We start from the raw sequence: 18678 nt of genomic DNA, 5'->3' as shown, positions 1-18678 counted from the left end.
AAATTGTAGTGTGGATCCCATGAAATCGTGACTGAGGACAAAAATAGGCAATCTGTTCCTATCTCTCTATTGTGGTAGATATTGTTCGTTTTAATTTTGCCTTTCGGTCTTTGACTTTTCACCTTTCCTTTTGCCATTTGAATAAAAACCAATGTTTTAATAAAAATGGCCTTGAAGGAAGATTTCGCCTTTAATGAAGGGAAACAAATTTCCACCAATTTCCAATTGCAATTTCTCCTTTAATACTGGGGAACACATATCCAACAAGATTCGCAACGCTCTCCATCGACTTTGACCACAAAAGAAACTGGCATCTCCCTGCCATTTTTAGCCCTTACAATGGTCTTCGCAAATCCTCAAACAACAGACCAAATCTAATTATAAATGATGATCTCAAATTATTCCTTAGGATCCATTCTGCTCTTACCAAGGGAACATTTCCACCTCCTAAGATGGACATTCCAGTATCAGTGATATCTGCTCCACTAAGAGATAAAGTATTTAGTTTCTTAAGCTTTGAAATAGCTCGCATACCATCATCTGCTACACTTTTACAGCCTGTGAGGTCAAGCACCTCTAGATCTGCACAGAGAGTAATGTGTTCCACTAATTCACTAGTTAAAAGACAGCACAAGATCAATCTGACAAACACAAGGGAAAGAGAAGTAGCTGAAAAGCCAAATCATACAAATGAAATTTGTTATAGAGTTCAAAAGTTTTCAAATTTTTGCAAGCATGTATGAGCGCACTAAAACCAGCATCTGTCACTCTATAGAATCCTCCGAGCTTGATGGACTCCATGTTTTTACAGCCTTCAGCCATGAGAAACATGCCCATGTCATTTACTCGTCTAAAAAATGCTGGATAATTTACTCTGCTACAGGAAAGGGAGAGGTGACATAAATAATTGCAAGAACCCAAAGACTGCACACCACTATTGGTCAGATCATGTCATAGAAATGGTTCTCCTAGAGGTGCATCCCTCAGATCTAAATTAACCGAGAGAATGAGATTTTGTGTGAAGGACTGTATACTTTGGAAGGAAACTCCCATTGAGAAGGGAATCCCATTTTGTCCTGGGACAGCAGCTATCCTTTGAATACCCCAACCGTGTAATGATTGTCTTGTATCTTTTTCTGTTACTTGTTGCAGATGCAAGTATTTTACTGTCATGGGCATGAAAGATACTGTCGCTTCAAAAATGCAAGAATCAAATTGTGCCCCTTGATGCACAAGGATTCCAGAGAGTGGCAACCATCGAAAAGTTTTTTGAGACTTGATTTGTAGTTTTGAAGAGCCCGATGCCTTCGGTAGTATGCCAACTCGACGGACAAAAATCTCAGATTGGGGAAATGTTGCCCCAGTGCAACAAAAAGCCTGTGAGAGAAATTGGAACATTTCTATAGAACCAACTCTTTGAGGTGCGAAAGAGAAAAAATGTATGTTGCTGAGTCATCCAGTCGGCTGCAATTTATGGTAAGATTCCTAACTGAATCATTATCGGAAAGCAGATAACTCAAGACCTTCTTATCTGGAAAAGCTTCCTACTTGAAACGAGGCAAATCCGATTTGAGCGAGTTTTGACCGTTTTCGGGCCTTTGGTTGTATCCACCGCGTAACATGCCCAATGCGTCGCGCCCCTGTAAAAATGCACTGAATGTTGAGGCCCAGTGCGCCGCGCCTCACCAATGTGCCGCGACACTCAGCCTATGCGCCGCGCTCTACAACTGCAATACATTTTCGGCCTTCAACGTGTTTTCTTCACTCCTCGATGATTTATCTTGGTTTCGCTGATGTATCTTGGCATGAAATTGGATTATTGGAACACAAACATATCTCTTATGACAAGGATTTTGATTTTTGATTTGGGTGCACCCACTTTTGCAAGTTTTGAAACCTTTGACACTTCACTCTAACTTTGTTTGGCTTCCTTTATGATTTTCGAACTGATGATGGACTTCTTGGTCTTCTTTTGCAGGGAATGGATGGCTGGAACTTCGGCAAAGGATCAGGGCGGTGCCTGAAACATTTCGTGACTAAAAAATTTGAAAAATCACATATTTATTACAAAGGACAAAACAACAATTTTCTTCAAAACAGAGTTTTGAAGAAAAGTCATGATCAAGCGATATAACGATGAAATTTTGCGTTGAAAACTTATTTGGAAACCTCCCTCATGCATCTGTTGGTATTATTTGACATTTTGAAAACTAAATTTGCAAAACCCTAGACCTAAGACTCTTTGCTAACCAAAAGACCATCCATGACTGTAAATGACTGTAAAACAGATACAAAGAAACACAAACCAGCAGATACATAATCATGAGGGACATGAGTAAAAAGACCCTTCCTACCGTCAGATGATGGCATGCTCCCTAACGGAATGCAGATGAATGGATGAATGAGACACCTAAAAATGAAATGCAATAAGCGAAATGATCTCTGACGAAGGGATGTGAAGACCGACTCTAACAGGGTGGATGCCTTTACATCACGGTCTCAACCCATAACTGATTTTCCTTTTCTGTCTCTGATTCCTTCCTTGGATACCATGTGAAAATTCTATCACTGTAGCAACTGATTTACTTTTCCTACTTATATCATAAGTTATTCATGAAATTAATTCAACAAACATTAGAATAAATATTGTTACAGATATCACACTATAAAACATATACACACATTGACACAGTTATTTTGGACTAATGTCCCCAAAAAAATCCAATGTGCGAAAACTGTTGTAGCAAGGGAGGATTTTATTACTCATGAATTTTCTTGTACAACAGGGCTCCAAACTGGCTTACCCACAGATAGACAAACTTCCAACACTTTTCTAAACCTAGCGTAGGCCCTATTGACCTCTGCTACAGCCTGAAACCCTCCGCATCAGCCTGAAACCCTCTACGTTAGCCTACTAAGGCTGTATGCAACCTCTCTAGGCATCTGTGTCATTCCTGCAACCTCTGCGTGGATGAAGCAAGCCATTCCAGCTCTGCGCAGTCTTTGTTGCCTCTGCGTGGCTTCCTCTGCCTCTGCATCTGCTTCTTTTGTGCTGATCTGTCATCTCTTTGTTCTGTACTTGCTACCTCCTGACTATTCTCCAGACCACTTGTTCAATTTCTCAGCAAACCCTCATCCAGAAATTGAATTGACTGGTCTCCCTTAGTGTGTTCTCAAGGTGCCCCTCGAGTCTCCTCTTATAATTTTTGTATTGACATCTCAATGGCCGAGATTAAGTCCCTAATCAATGGCTAAGATTAGATCTAGCTTGATCCATGTCTTTTGGACCATTCTAACACAGATTCATATTAATACAAATTAATATTTTATTTTCCCTAAGTTTATACTTAGGGACTCCATTAAAAATATTAATTATTTTAATATCTCATGATCTATTAGAATCTTCCCAAACCCTTTTCGGGTATTGGAGATCTTATGTGCCCCAACCTCTCCACAAAATTTTGTTGCTAGAGAACATCCGATGCTACCCCAAATCAACAGAGGGGAGGGAAGACAAAGAAGAGGAGAGGATAGAGATAGGGAGAGAAGGGGAAGGGAGAGAGATGGAGACATAGATATGGAGAAGGACAAGGAGGGGGGGAGATAGTGATAGAGTTGGACGGAAGAGAAAGGGAGAGTGATTTGGGGGAAGATATAGAGGGAGGTGGGAGATAAGGGATAGAGAGGAAGGAAGATAGAGATGAGGAGAGAGAGATGGAATTGGAGGGGGTAGGAGAGGGAGGGAACATGAAAGAAATAGAGGGAGAAAGGTGGAGAGAGAAGGGGTGACAAGGGAGTCTTGGAGAGAGAGTGAGGGAGAGAAGAGAGTGGGAGGGAATAGAGAGAAGGATATAGATAGAGAGGGAGAGAAGGGGAAGAGTCAGATAGACAGAGAAGGGGAAGAGAGGGAGAGAGAGTGTGTGTATGTTTGGGGGGTGAGATAGAGAGAGGGAATAACAAAGAGACACAAATACAAATATAGATATTATATCGTATTATATAACCAGCCTAGATCCATATTATTCTTAGAACTATCAAGCGCTGAGAGGGATCCAACCTCTCGAGGTGGAAACATTTCCTCATGTTTTGCACTAGAAAAAAGAGTTTACACCTCGAGAGATTCGACCCCTCTCAACGCTTGATAGATCCAGAGTTAAGATGGATGTAGGTCGGTTAATATGAAATTAAAGTAGTTTTTATTTGATATTATAGTCTTAAAACTTAAAATTTCCCTTTCAATTAATTTCAAATTAGAACTATATCCAATTAGATTCAATGAATAGATTTTTAAAAAATACATAAAATATTTTTTTAATTAAAAAATATATTTTTAAAATTACAAATTATTAAAGATACATAGTGCAAAGTTGGCTCACCTATACACCATGTGAGGATGAAGAAGTGTTTAAGGAAGGATAACCTTTTAACCAATATTTAACAAACTTTCAATCCCATATCACTTGTGAGTTTAGATTGCTTGACAAAATTAAGATGACTAACATAAAAAACTAATTCATATTATTGTAGTACTTGTTAGGTAGTTGTATTTTTGTTCATGTTAGTCATTTTTAGTTGTATTACTTATTAGATAGTCACATATTTTAACCCGTGACTAAATTAGTGATTTATGTTAGTCGTTTTTAGTTCGGTCACTTAAGATTGCTCATTTTTTGTAGTATTTCACATGAAAAAGATGTGGTGACTAACGTTTTTAGTCACCTAGTCACTAATTTCTCATTTTCTACTAGTGCCAGGGCTAGTCCCCAAGCTCGATTAAGAACCAGGCTCGAGAATAGGCATGTACACCATAAAAGGATGCTTTCTAGAATGCTCTTACGGTCTCTATCCATCCTTCCAAAGAGGTTTTCCACTTGGCACCATTTTTGAACTGCAAAAGGACATGAATTTAAGAGGTGTTCTAGATCCTCATCATGTTGACCATAAAGGATGCAATATGAGGGTAGATACCCCTTTTTTGTAGTTGATCCCAAGTGAGAATTCTACCCCTACATACTAGCTAGAGAAAGTAGGCAACTTTTGGTCATTTCCCTCCTTTCTAGATCTTCTTCAAAATTAGATGGTGATGCCCCTGTTCCCAGCCTGCCTTTAGACCATAAGCCTCCTTGATGGAAAATAGTAACTCCCTTTGTAGTGTATCCCCATCAAAGAATGTCTAGTCCATTTTAGACTATGAGCTTCCTAGATTCTAACTCTCTATCTAGTTTCTTCCATTAATCTGTCTCAGGGGATTTAGGCCAATCCTAGCATTGCTTCCATCTCCTCCATCCATCATTAGTGAGGGCATCTTCCCAATAATGATCCACCATGTAGAAGTTTATGCCTGTTGTGTATAGAAAGAAGTCACTCAGATCTTCACTCCCAAATAGTTTTTCTCTCTGCTGCCATGAATCCTACCAGAACAGATTTGTTTTCCCATCTCTAATTTCCAAGAAAACATGTTATTTGATGAGGTCACTATTATGGACTACCATGTTCCACATTGTTGATCCTTTGGGAGGGTCCTGGTATCTGAGGATGTCTTAAGTTTGAATTGACATAACATATTTGTGGGTCCAAATTTGTTTCCAAAGGTCGGATCCTCCTCTTATCCAATGCCACCAGAGTTTGGCTCCCATTATTTGATTCAGAGTGTAAGGGTCCCAAAGACCTGGACCCCCTTCCATTTTGGGCTTTGTTAGGTTAGGCCATGAGACTAATGCGCATTTCTTCAACTGGTGAGCTCCTCCCCATAAGATTTTTTTAAAGGTTTCCACCATTTCACATGACGTTCTTGGGGCTACCGTCCCCAATAGTTGATAGATCAGGATGGATTAGAGAACTCATTTGAGAATGACAGTGTGACTAGCAAGATTAGGAATCTAAAGGCCCAATTACTGAGCTTTGATTGGATTTTTTGAAGTAGAGATTGTGAGCATGAGGTTTTTAAGGAATAAAAGGATAAAGGCATACGAAGGTACTTGGAAGGCAGAGAGATGATGCCAAAGCATAGATCCTAATCCAGGAAGTTCTGGATGTTCACTGGGATGTTGAAAAAGAATATCTAGGAATTATCATTGTTTATTATTGTCCCTGATGCATCCATGAAGACTCTGAGGATATATTTTATGCACCTAGCTTCATGCAAAGATACATGACAGAAGAGCATAATGTCATCCGCAAATTATTGGTGTGTGATAGGGAGGTCATTACCCCACAACCTAAAAACATGATTCTATGAAGCCCTAGCTTCTGACTTGAGGTATTGGCCCAGACCTTGAACTACTAGGATGAAAAGGAATGGAGATATAGGATCTTCCTGTCTCAATTCGTTGGAGGGGTTAAAAGTTGTAGTGGAAGAGCCATTGAGAAATATGAAATGCACAGGAGAGGAAACCATGGTGAGGACCCAATTGATCCATCTTTGATTGAAACCATAAGATTTATGGATGCTAGTGAGGAAAGTCCAATTTAGCCAGTCATAAGATTTGTAAAGATCTAGTTTGATCATCCTCCAGGGATTTTACAATGCTTCAGAGAGTGCACAATCTACTGGGAATTAATAAAGACGTCAAGGATCTAGCGACCTTATACAAAACCTGTTCACTCAAGGGAGATAAGGTTTGGGAGCAGAGGCTTGAGGCGTTTGACAATGACAATTGTTATGATTTTGTAGATGACATTGCAGAGCGCAATAGGCCTAAACCCTTGGTGGTATTTAGACTTAGATGTCTTAGGAATTAAAACAATGAGAGTAGAATTTAGTCCCAGCCATACCTTTTGGTTGTGATGAGATTCCTCCACCACCTCTAGGATATCCTGCACTATGAAGTTCCAGGTCACTTTGTAGAATTCCACCATGAAGCCATATGGACCAGGAGCTTTGGATTTCACCATTCCTTTGACAACCTCCTCAACTTCTTCCAATGTAACTGCCTTCATAAGTGTGAGGTTTTGATCCCTTGAGATGAGATGAGGGATATTCCAAGTAGTTCTCTGAATGGCCTCAGATCTATCCTGAGCAAGTTAACAAAGGAGGGATTGGAAGTGGTTAAATACCAGGTCCTCCATTTCCTCATGTTGGACCAGTGTATTCCATTCTTCATCCTTTAGAGAGTAGATCCTATTATGTTGGCAATGTTCGATCATGTATTTATGGAAGAAACACCTATTTTTCTCTCCTTCATGAAGCCATGTGACTCAGGATTTCTACTTCCATAATATCTCTTCTTGTTTTCGTCTCTCTTCCACATGGTTAATTATCTTCTTGTTGACGGTGCTAGACCCACCAAAATTCAGGAGATCACCCCAGTATGAAGTCCCAACTAGACCTCACACCATCTGGTTTGGGATTCTAATCTGGTATGATGGCCCAATCACCATTATCTTAGAGATTTGCCTCAACTCTTGCTTATCAACACAGGAGAGTGGTCTACTTTGTCTTCGAGAAGTGATGCTCATGTGCCTGGTGATTGTAAGTGTTACTTGTGTCAATGGCTCTTTCACTATAGAGGGAGAGAGTGAGAGTGAGTCCCAGGTCAGTTAGGAGTACGTCCCAACTCTGCTAGGAACACACAACACAACAAGACATGCACAACTTCTGGAGGAACAATCCATACGGATGCAACAGTCACAACACATAAGGAAAGATAACACAAACAACATTCAGCGGATGAGTCCGCACGAGTGCAACGATTGTTATAGAAAGTTTTATGTAAAAGGTCTGTCTTATGTCTGGGAAGGCAGTCACCATGGGTGAGACAATGTTAACAACATATACAACACATTTTCATTAATAGAATAAGTATTACAACAAGTGAAATAGTTTAAGTGTGAAACACAGGTTAAAGAAGCATGCATCACAAGTGTTTAACATTAGTCTTACAACAGTTACAATACATGTGTGAAAATGTGATAGCCTGTTAGCAGGCTTCTAAATTAACTGAAAGTTCCAAGACACATCTTTACACCATACATCACTGACCCCATGAGCGAGGCGTTGGAGCCACTAGTTACTCCTCAAATAAAATATTACAGACTCTCTTGGCTATGTGGGAGGATCTGAGGTGAAAAATTCCTTTGCTTGTACAAATGAGGGGGTATTTATAGCCAAGGGTGAAACTAACCCATGTGGTTGTTTGACTACCCTCATGACTATTTGACTTCCAGGACTCTTCAACTTTACATTACTCTTTGTACAACAAGTGGTTCTCTTGGACTTCCATGTTACATTACATTGACAGAAAGTATGGCCCATAGTAGAGATGTGGACGACATGACTCATGACATGACTCAACGTGACAATGCTGGTATGTTCTTGTTGCTGCTACTGTGCATGTCGAGCTGTAGTGCTGCTGGGTAATGGATGTCCTCATCATGTGTCAAAGATTCACCTCCGCATGGAAAATTGCGTGGAGTCTTTGATGGTCGTTCGCTCGCTTGATGTTTATTTTGCACATTTCACCTTGCTTGTTTGTTGGAAGGTTTGAAAGGTTCGTCTATTTGTGAAAGGTGCATGTTCATCCATTCATCCATCCGTGAGCACATCTTACATGTTTGTTCGTCCGTTTGTCCGCAAACACATATTTGCATGATATTCCATTTGCGAGCACATATCTTACATGAATCGTTTGTTCATCCATTGGCGAACCTATCCTTCCGCATGTGCTCCCTTCCCTCATGCCATTCGTCATCACACCATGTTTGTTTGTGTACCTATTCTTACAGTCACTCATGACGAGATGACATCAAATCCAAAAACATCCTAGTCTACCATGATACATGATCATTTCAGATATAGGTGACCGGGAGAGGAAACAAGGTTGTGAGGTGGGATAGAGGCTCTGGGAACTGATGATGAAAACTGTGCAAGATTCACTACATGATGGAGATGAGCAATCTGGATCGATAGTGACTATCTGCAAGGTCTAGCCCAGTTGGAGGAAAAAAATACGTAGTTTTGGAGGGGAACAGTATAAGCTATAGGAAGGCTTGGCAGTAAAAATCTGTGTAGTTTCCGGAACAAGTGGGTAGTAGGGCTTGGCAACAAAAACTACACAATTTTTTGGAGGAATACGCAGGGCTGCAGGGAGGCTTGGCAGACTAAAATTGCACAATTTTTTGGAGGAACTCATCAGGAGCTTCGTAGCCAAAACTACGCAATTGTTGGAGGGAACTGGCAGCTGGCTGTTGGGTCACTAGCAACAAAAACTATGCAATTCCTGGAGGGAATTGGTAGTTGGCTACTAGGTCACTGGAAGAAAAAGTTACGCAATTCCTGGAGGGAACTAGCAATCTGTTGCCGAGAGCTGCTGCTAGGAAAAACTGCGCTAAGGCTAGGGCTGGCCTGTTGATCACCTCTATGCAATTTCTGAGTTGAGCGGACTGCTAGGAAACAGAGATATTTCTCATGAAAACTGCACAACTTTCTCAGTGAGTATCCAGTCAGCTGTCGGGAGGGCTCACTAGAAAAATTGTGTAACTTTATGAGGGAGACAATTACGGGAAATAGGTGTCTATCTAGCTTGTCTATACAATTTTCTCAATCAGCGGAGTGGGCAAGGCCTGTAGCCCCTGTGCAATTTCTTAGGGGAGTGAGTCTTGGGGTGTCTACTAGGTCAAACTCTCCAGTTGACCAACATGAAGTTGGATTTATTTTCTTGCGGGTAGCACAGCTTGAAATGACTTGCTTGGTGATTATTTATTGTTCTAGGTGATATTCGATCAAATCAATGGTGGGGTGATGGTCCAACTATTAGAGGGGAGTCTGGTCATCTAAAATTTAGCAAAAAATGACTAAGTGTGTGAATGAGTGAAAGATGCATATGTGATACTTCAAACACACACTTACATGACTCGATGATGAGATGAATCAAACCATCTAGACACTCATGTTCAACATGACTGATTAACAGTACAAGCGAAAAGTGCGACACTTGTGATTGATCATTGGTTGACCATGACAACGCTTGCACGACAGTGAATGTGACTTAGTGTGTGAGTGCGACAGATGTTTTCATAGCGAACACAAGAAGTACAAACGAAGCAAACACTTTGAGCATAACCAAAACATGGTCGCAAGCATGACTTTGACATCAACATGCAAGACTTGGTGAAATGAACAAGCAAGGTGAATGCAAAGACTCACATGAGCTCATGAAGTGAACTGAGTGTGTGCAATCATCAAGTGAAACTCTCAAGGGAGGCTCTGAAATTGGGTGTAGGGAAAAATTTTGGAGGGTGGTTGTAGCTATTACAACACTTGGCGACACACTGGTAGAGTTCCAACTTCTCTATTTTGGTTCATTGACAACACATGGCCTTGGTCTTTCAGGGAGTATTGAATCACTGTGTAGGTTACTTTGGCTTCCCCATTTACCCCATGGACGTACATGGTTCACCTTTTTCCAACTCAGTTAGACACAATCAAAAGTTCAGCGTGATCACAGTGTTTCGAATTCGGAAGGGTAGTTTAGCTCACAAGTTGAAGATTTTCAGAGTATAATTTTTCATCTCTAGTGTTTCTCTGCTCCCAGTAGGCCTGGACAGTAACTCGATGGAGTCACGCAGGAACACACGTATTTCTCCACTACCATTGAGCGTGGCTAGTACCTCGGTGGAGTTGCATGCTTCACCTTTCTATGAAAGAATCCTTTCTCTTCTTTTTCCTTTGTATTTTTTCAAGAGGACTATGCATAGGCACTTATTTATTTTTGGGGCAGAAGAGGGATCCTAACTTATTGAGAGCAAAAGAGGTTGTTCCTTCAAAGAATCATGTAAGACCTTTGACATAGGTTTGCTCATTTTGATTTTCCCCTTCTTTGTTTCTACTAGCTGGATGACCTTGAACACACACAACAAAAGGCTGAGTACATGCATGGGGTTTCCTAGTGTGAACACAGGTTCATGGTTGGACCAAAACTTCCCTTGTAGATGGTTCTTATTTTCCATAAAGACTTCATCGACCGAAGGTTATAACCAAGCACAAAGAAGATGGACATAAGATTGGCCAGATGTTGTAGTGTCACAAGTCTATTCATATTCCAACCACATACTCTATTCGAAAGCCAGAACGTAGTAGTTGGTATCACTTATTTATGGAAATGAAAATAGTAATATATCAAGAAAACAAAAAAAAATGTAAACAAAAATAATAAGAAGAACAAAAAAATTAAAAAAAAAAGATAGTAAGAAAAGCAAACAAGATGAAAACAACAAGCAGTAAGCAGAATATGTAGATGGGACAGGGCGTGGCTCGACCTACTATAAATAATGCTTGAGATCTTGGTCGTTGACAGGAAGTTTGTCAATCCTCCCATTAAGTGATTGCAAATGATACGTGTGTGGTCCAAGCTTCTCGTGGACTATGTATGGACCAATCGACAGGGACTTGAACTTCATATGTTTTCCCTTGTCTTCATGGGACTTGTCCCATTTCAAAACTAAGTCACCAACATCAAAGTTAGCTTTCCCTACAGACTTCTTATCGAACCATCTCTTGATACTGTTCTGGTGGAGGGTGAAATTTTCTTTTGCTTTCATCCTTTCTTCCTGAAGCTTATGGAGAGCATCCATCCTAAGTTGAACTAGCTAGCAAGCCTTGCCTCGGGATGCTTGGGAAAGCTGAAGTGCAGGAAAGTATATGTTTGGTGGAAGAATGAATTCTTTTCCATAAACCAGGAAGTACAGTGAAGTATTCAGAGAAATCTTGGGTGTTACACGATCAACCCATAATGCATTCATCAGGGCATTATGCCAGTTGAGTTGCTCAGAGAAAATGATCTTCTTAATTATGTGGATTAGGTTTTTATTCGTGGATTATGTGAGAATGTTTCCTTACGGGTAATAGTTAGATGAATGCTTTAGCACAATACCATTTTGTAATGAAAAATCATAGAGTTTCAAAAATTAAAAATAAGTTTCATTATAAAAACAAGTGATACCAGAACACGAAGTGTGAGATGATGTTCTGCTGGAGGAAGCTGATGACCTCCTAGTCGTTCACTTGTTTAAGCGGAACTACTTATGTCCACTGCTTGAAGTAATCAACTGCTGTTAGAATGTAGTGGTGTTGCTTTGATAAATGTGGGAATATTTCCCTAATGATTTCCAAGCCCCATTATTGGAATGGTTCGGTCACTGCAACAGGGTGCAGTGGGGCTGTTGATCTTTGTGTTCTATCGATGCATCACTGATAGACCAGGCACTTGGGGGCATAAGCATGTGCATCCTTGAATAATGTGGTCCAGTAGAAAATAGCTCGTATAAGTTTGTGCACAATTATTTTTCTCGGAAAGTGATTCCCGATGGGTCCATCATGCAGATCTTGAAGTACCTTCTCTGATTCATGTGCCTCGAGGCACCTGAGTAAAATTCCATTATTGTGCTTTTTGTAAAGCACTCTGTGCACCTCCTGATATGCTAAGGCTTTAAGGCACAATGCCCTTTTTTTCTAATGGAAAAGTGACAGGGTAAGGTGCCATTCTCAAGGTACTGGGGCACATATGCATACCAAGAGGTTCCGTCTTCAATGGGTGTTGCTTGCCTTATCTCATACATCTCAATTTCCTGCTTCTAGCCGGTGAGCTCTTCTTCACTCTTCAAAGCATGTATTGCTTCAGTTGCAAGTTTGCAAAGCCCATGTCCTCTGATCGTGTTGATTGGCTTGATTTCAAGATCATACTCTTGCAAGCCCATCATCTAGTTCGTACGTCATTCACCTAGTTCTTGTTGTACAAGCAATGTGTGGAGTGTTGGGTGAGGGACGAAGACTATGTAGTGGTTCTTCAACGAGTGGTTACTGAAGTGTTTCATCGCCTTGTACACTGGATATGCTTTCTTATCAACGGTGGGGTAGTTGAGCTCTAGTCCCTACATGCTTGCGCTCATGATGAAGATGGGACATTCGTCGGTCATTTCATCCTTCTAAGTGAGTACTGCAGCTAGTGAATTATGAGAGTTGAAGGTGTTAGCAAGAAATCTTTCTTGAATTCTGGGCTATAGAGTGTAGGCACTTCTATAATGGCCTGCTTGATCCGAGTGAATGTATACTTCTCTCTCTTGTCCCAATTGTAGACTCTATCTTTCTTGATCATGTCCTGCATGGACTTGACTATCTGCCCATAATCTGAGATGAACTTCTGGAGGAATTTTATCTTGCCCAAGAAGGACTGCATGGCTTTCTTGTTGGGTAGGTGAGGGATTTTTGTAATAGATTGGACCCAGTCTAGATCCACCTTGATCCTGCTTTTGGCGACAATGTGTCCCAGAAGGTTCCCCTTAAACATTGCGAATATGCTCTTTTTTGGATTCAAGGAAATCTTGTATCTCCGACGTACTCAAATATTTTCTTTAGATGGCATATGTGGTCCTCTCATCTTCTTGAGAACACAGTCACATCATCAAGGTATACCAGTACACTCTGTCTGATGAGTCCACAAAAAACGATGCCCATGACATGCTGAAATGTTGCACCTGCATTTACAAGCCCAAAGAGCATTTGTATGTAAGTGAACGTAGCCCACCTGGTACAAAAAGTAGTTTTAAGTCTATCAGGTTTTGCTACCAGAACCTGTTTGTATCCTAAGAAACTGTGAAGAAGAGAAAACATCTATACCCCAGATACTGTTTGCAAAATGTGTTCCATAGATGACATGGGGTAGTTGTCTTTGCCCGAGGTGGGGTTTATGTTATGGGAATTGACACATAAGCAGATCTCCCTAGACTTCTTACGTACAAGAACAATATTTGAAAAACATGTGGAATGACAAACTTTGTATATCATCCGTGCATCCAGCAACTTTGTAAGCTCCTTCTGTATGATGGGTTTTAGTGATAGATGTACTTTCCTCTGCTTTTGTTGATATGGCTTGACCCCTTATTTGGTCGAGATAGTGTCTTGGATGATCCGCGTGTCATAAGTTTTCAAATCATCATACATCCACGTGAACACATCTCGGTACTATTTGAATAAGCGAACAAAGGCCTGCTGCTCTTGTTGTGTGCAACATGTACCAAAATTAATAAACTTCGGATCTTGTTTTGTTCCCAAATTATCAGTTCATGCCTCATGGTGGAACTATGTATCTTGCTATTGCTCAACCCCAGAAAACATTCTTGCAAGTCATAAAGCTTTTCCAATGCTTCCATCCCTTTCATGATAAGGTGGCCTTTCTTGTCACCAGCTTCTACTTGTAGAGAGCGCTCGTGCTCGTCATCATCTATCACTACATATTTGAAGATGTCAGCGTTGGTCATGAAATGCAGTATCTGTTGATCATCATTAAACACGTTTAAATTAGTTATGCTATCGAGGATAGATGGTTTGTAAAATTTCAATAGTAAATCTATCCCTAATCGGTGACATTTTCGAAGCTGCATTTGCTAGAGCATTGGTAGCTTCATTACGCATACGCAGTACAAAAATCATGTTAAATTCTTGGAAGTTTGATATTATTTTCCATACCTCTTTCCAGTAACTTTTGAGATGCAGCAACAAACAGTGAATGGTGTTACGTACCTCCTATACCACTATCTCTAAAATACCTACCACTTTGAGCGCGATGATGTTGAGACTGATGGCCTTCTGCAAGCCTAACACGAGTGCTTCATACTCAACAATGTTGTTCCTGCACTCAAAGTGCAAGCGACTTGAAACAAGATGCTTCCTGCTATAAGGGTCGATCAAGACACATTCGGCTCCTGAGCCATCTTGTGTCTTTGATCCATCAAAGTACATGGTACACAACTTGTTTGTACACGGACCGCTTTACGTGTTAGTACTATTGTTACTATTCTTGCTATTACTACCACTATTATTGGTACAATGTATTGTACAAGTTTTGTTACCATCAGTTGGGCAAGGAGGGAGTCCCAACTGCGTGTCTGGTGGGGTTGGAGTTGGCCATGGAGGATAACACACCAATATTGTTTCTAGGAGGTAGTTGAAAAACATGAGTTTTGTGAAGGCCAACAATTCATTCTCACCATTAAGGGGGGTAACATTGTGCTTCATATACCTCTCAGACAATACCCATATTTGGTTGCATTTTCCCTTGTACGGAAGCCACATGTGGGACCAATATGTAGAAAAATATCCATCTAGCTTGTTGGACCAGTGTTTTCTGAGTAGTATACCATATGCTTTCGGTATGTCCACAACCACTATGTTGATTCATTGGTGGACTCGAATGTCATGAGATAGACTGGACCAGTGTTTTCTGAGTAGTATACCATATGCTTTTGGTATGTCCACAACCACTATGTTGATTCATTGGTGGACTCGAACGTCATGAGATAGTCAGATGATCATGTCTCGTAGTTCACCAATGGATGGTACTAATGTTCGATCAAGTTGTATGATTCATGTGGATGCCTCACTACACTATGCATTGATCTTATTCATAATGGAGAGCGACATGACATTGGCTGTCGCACTGGAATCAACCAAGTATTTGTGAACATTGTAGTTAAATTTTGAATGATAGCAGAAATGGAGGGAAACCTTAGTTTAGTTCTTCCATCCAAGTGTGTTGAGCACAGTGGAAGGTGATTCGGGAGGTGTGCTTGCTCCCTTGCAGGTAGAGGCTGCACTATTTCTTGTTGTCTATCCCAATGTGCGCAAAAGAATGTCTCGTTGACTTTGGATCTTAGCTAGCTTGAACAAACTAATGTTTGCTCAACTTTTCTTCATGTCATCTACAATGTTGTATTCTAGAGTTGGTAGACTCATCGAGGTGTCCAGGGTAGAACGGATGTTCGTGTCATCCGACGAAGTGTTTTGCAGCTTGCTACTCATGGATGTACTTTTGTTCGTCGTTGTCTTCCGAGACTTGTTATGTGTTTTTTACTTTGGGGCAACTGGTTGATCAGCCTTCCTCAACAACAGTCTCATCTTTCCTTGTGCTTCCCCAAATGTAAGGGGAACCCCTTTACTCCTGAGATTGTATCGGTCATTTTTCTTTTGGGGCTACTTTTGGGTGTTTGTCTGCGACCTTGCTTGCGAGAACTGATATGCATTCAACACATACCTAGAAATTGATGGTTCATCAAGTGAAACCTCTTCATCATTATGAGTGTCTTCTTATTTCTCCTGCATACTATTTTCTGCATCGAATGTATGACTACATATAGAGTTCGTGAATCGCTTCCAATCTGAAAACGAGTTCTAGGGGTGATGTTCTTTGTGGAATGAAAAAAACTTATGATTTGCACATTATTCAACTTGGAATTCAAAGATCTGCGCAGTTTTGGGAGCGGGTTGATTGATGTTTGATGAGTTTCTTGCCTGTCTCTGCCTAGGTGGATGGTTGCTTGCAAATGTCTCTATTTTCTGTTGTTTGAGCTTGGACACTTTCGTAGTCAATTTCTTGACCACACGAGTGAGTGTCTCAATATCAATTGCTTCCTTGTCTCTACCCTTACTCTCCATCACTTGGGACTTCTTGCTCACATCTTTGGAGTCCTTTCTTGATTTATCATCCTTGATGACTCCAATTGCACATAGGTCTTTCTCAACATCAATAGCCTCTTTGCAGTCTTCTAAGAGTGTTGGTTTCACAGCTCGCCTGACGAACTGTGTAACCCTGATCAACAATGCGGATGTGTAGTAATCAACAATGATGGAGTCAGGAGGTTTAGTGTCCGATGCAAAATTTTTCAATATGCGTATAAACCTCTAATTGAAGTCCTTCACCTTTTCTTTTCCTTCCATCTTTAGGCTTCCCAATTCTTTCAATAGCATGGATGGGGTCTTGTCATCAACAAACTTTTCAAGGAACATGCGTTTGAATGCACCCCATTTCTGTATAGAGTTCGGTGGGAGGCTATGATACCATGCAGTTGCACAACCTTCCAAGGTACATGGAAACAATCTACATGTTGCATCGTCATATCGTACCTCAAGGGTCTACATCTACAGGTAGAAGTTGTCCAAGTGATATTCTTCCTTCACCATGGTGTCAGGGTCAAACTTGATGTTCATTCTCTCTGCTCCCTTTGGCATCTTATGCAGAACAACCAGGAGAGATAATGGTCCCTGAGTCATCCATTCCAAATTTGGGTTATCCATCTCTTCTTCTTCTTCATCCTCCTCCCCTATTTTAGAATCTGATGGTTCCAGCTCTGAGTCCATTGGTTTGTCTCCACCTCCGTCTCCTCCACTACTTTCCCCTTCACCTCTTGAAATGGAGTCCGATCCCAAGATCACAAGAGTGTCTTGTTTTCCTTTTTGGAAGACCGGAGGTTCCTCTCAATCTTCAATAGCTTCTTCCAGACATTCAAGTGTGGCAAGGACTGCTTCTTCCACCGATGATACAACAACTCCTATAGGAGTGGCTTTTAGCTTCCATATTGTGTATGGAAGATGTTGTATGCCTGGGATCAATCTGACTATTTTTGCGAATTGGTGAGTGATGTGATGTACGGAGCGAAGGTGATGATAAAAAATCTCATGCTTAGTCTTGGGAGGTGAGGAGTAACCAACTGCAGAGTCATGCGTAGGTGAGAGGGAGTGCAAGTTACTGCCTTGACCAGATGGTTGATGAATGAGTGTGAGAGGATGTTCAACCATATACAATTGGATGCCCTCCTTCTAGCGCCAAAAATGTTGACGGTGATGTACTTGCCAACATTTAGGGGATCACCCCGGTGTAAATTCCCAACTAGACCTCACACCATTTGGTGTGGGAGTCCCATCTGGTATGATGGCCCGGTTGCCATTATCTTAGAGATTTTCCTCAACTCTTGCTTGTCAACACAAGAGAGTGGTCTTCCTTGTCTTTGAGAAGTGATGTTCGCGTGCCTGGTTATTGTACTTGTTACTTGCGTCAATTCTTCTTTCGCTATAGAGGGAGAGGGTGAGAGTGAGTCCTAAGTGGTTGGGAGTAAGTCCCAACTCTGCTAGGAACACACAACATTATAGGACATTTACAGCTTCCAAAGGAACAATCCACATGGATGTGGAAGTCACAACACTGAAGGGAAGATAACATGTACAACACTCAGTGGATGAGTCTGCATGAGTGCAGAGATTGTTATAACAAGTTTTATGTGAAAGGTATGTCTGATGTCCGGGAAGGTAGCTACCATAGGTGAGACAGCATTAATAGCATATACAACACATTTTCATTAATGGATTATGTATTACAATAATTGAAATAGTTGAAGTGTGAAACACAGGTTAAATCACCATGCATCACAAGTGTTTAAGTTTAGTATTATAATAGTTACAATACATGTGTGAAAACGTACTGTCCTGTTAGCGGGCTTCTCAATTAAGCGAAAGTTCCAAGACACATCGTTACACCATACATCAGTAACCCCGTGAGCGAGGCATTGGAGCCACTACTTACTCCTCAAAGAAAATATTACAGACTCTCTTGGCTATGTGGGAGGAGTTGAGGTGAAAAAGTCCTTTGCATGTACAAATGAGGGGGTATTTATAGCCAAGGATGAAACTAACCCTTGTGGCTATTCGACTACCCTCATGACTATATGACTTCTAGGACTCTTTAACTTTACATGACTCTTTGTAAAACAAGTGGGTCTCTTGGACTTCCACATTACATTACATTGATAGACAATATGGTCCACAGTAGAGATGTGGATGACATGACTCGACATGACAATGCTCATACATTCATGTTGCTTCTGGAGTGCATGTCGAGCTGTAGTGCTGCTAGG

The 18678-nt window shown here is 40.9% G+C and overlaps 1 pseudogene; it reads right to left on the bottom strand.

Annotated features, from left to right (window-relative positions):
* Positions 1-334: 334 nt before the first annotated feature.
* On the bottom strand, positions 335-16796 carry LOC149203158 (F-box protein At-B-like; annotated as a pseudogene).
* Between the last annotated feature and the right edge of the window lie 1882 nt (positions 16797-18678).

Source organism: Pinus tabuliformis, chromosome 2_1, assembly GCF_031772625.1.
Source record: "Pinus tabuliformis cultivar Carrire ecotype Pingquan chromosome 2_1, CPIR1, whole genome shotgun sequence".
Lineage (NCBI taxonomy): Eukaryota > Viridiplantae > Streptophyta > Pinopsida > Pinales > Pinaceae > Pinus > Pinus tabuliformis.
Note: the sequence above shows the minus strand (reverse complement) of the source record. Positions and strands in the feature narration are given on the sequence as shown.